This window comes from Colobus angolensis, unplaced genomic scaffold, assembly GCF_000951035.1.
Source record: "Colobus angolensis palliatus isolate OR3802 unplaced genomic scaffold, Cang.pa_1.0 Scaffold439, whole genome shotgun sequence".
NCBI lineage: Eukaryota > Metazoa > Chordata > Mammalia > Primates > Cercopithecidae > Colobus > Colobus angolensis.
The window spans coordinates 1,845,081-1,845,890 of NW_012117810.1; positions in this window are offsets into that span (position 1 = coordinate 1,845,081).

The following is an 810-nucleotide window of genomic DNA, read 5'->3' on the forward strand; positions in this document are numbered from 1 at the left end:
GGCAGGGGGCGGGGCGTGCGGGGCAAGGAAGCGGAGACCCAGACAGCTGCAGGCGCAGAGAGAAATACCCAAAGACAGAGACCCAGACAGACCCGGGGAGAAAGAGAGATGAAGAGACGATACGCGAAGCGATAGGAGCTGAGCTGGCAGGGTGACAGAGGAAGGGAGAAGGAAGAAAAGGAAGGCGGTCGTGTCAGAGATGGGTTACGAGAGCTGGAGCCGGGGGGGCGGGACTGGAGCCGAGTTAATGAAGTGGAAATGAATTCAGTACCGGCCCAGTGGCCCTGCAGGCAGCGCCGAAGGCGGCGCCTGGAAGTGAGATTGGGGCGGAGTAGGCCTGGGCTCCCTGGGCCACAGGACTGTATCTTTGGGCACAATTCCCGTGTTGTTCACCGTTTCCTAAGTCCCAGGTACGGTGCTGGGTGCGAGATGCGCAGCACACCGTGCCCACCTGCAGCGGCTTTCTCTGCAAGGAAAGATAAGGCCGGAACCCGCAGCGAAGTGCGGGAGGTACTGAAGACTGCGAAAGGGAGAGGTCATTCTACTCAGAGGGCTACTAGCAGATGTGGGAGGAAAGAGGTAACATCTGATTAAGGTCCCAAAGGAAGCAGAAGATTCAGGTGCTGAGAGATGGTCCCCAGGACTCTGTTCCATTTAAGGCAGAGGGAACGTCCTGGAGAGACGTGAAAATACAAGTTCACTTGGAAAACAGCATCAAACTGTCCCATTTACTAGATTAGAGTGCAGGGTGATGGTTCTCAACCCTTTCATCACCAAAGGCTTCTTTAATTTCCTGAATCTATGTTTTGA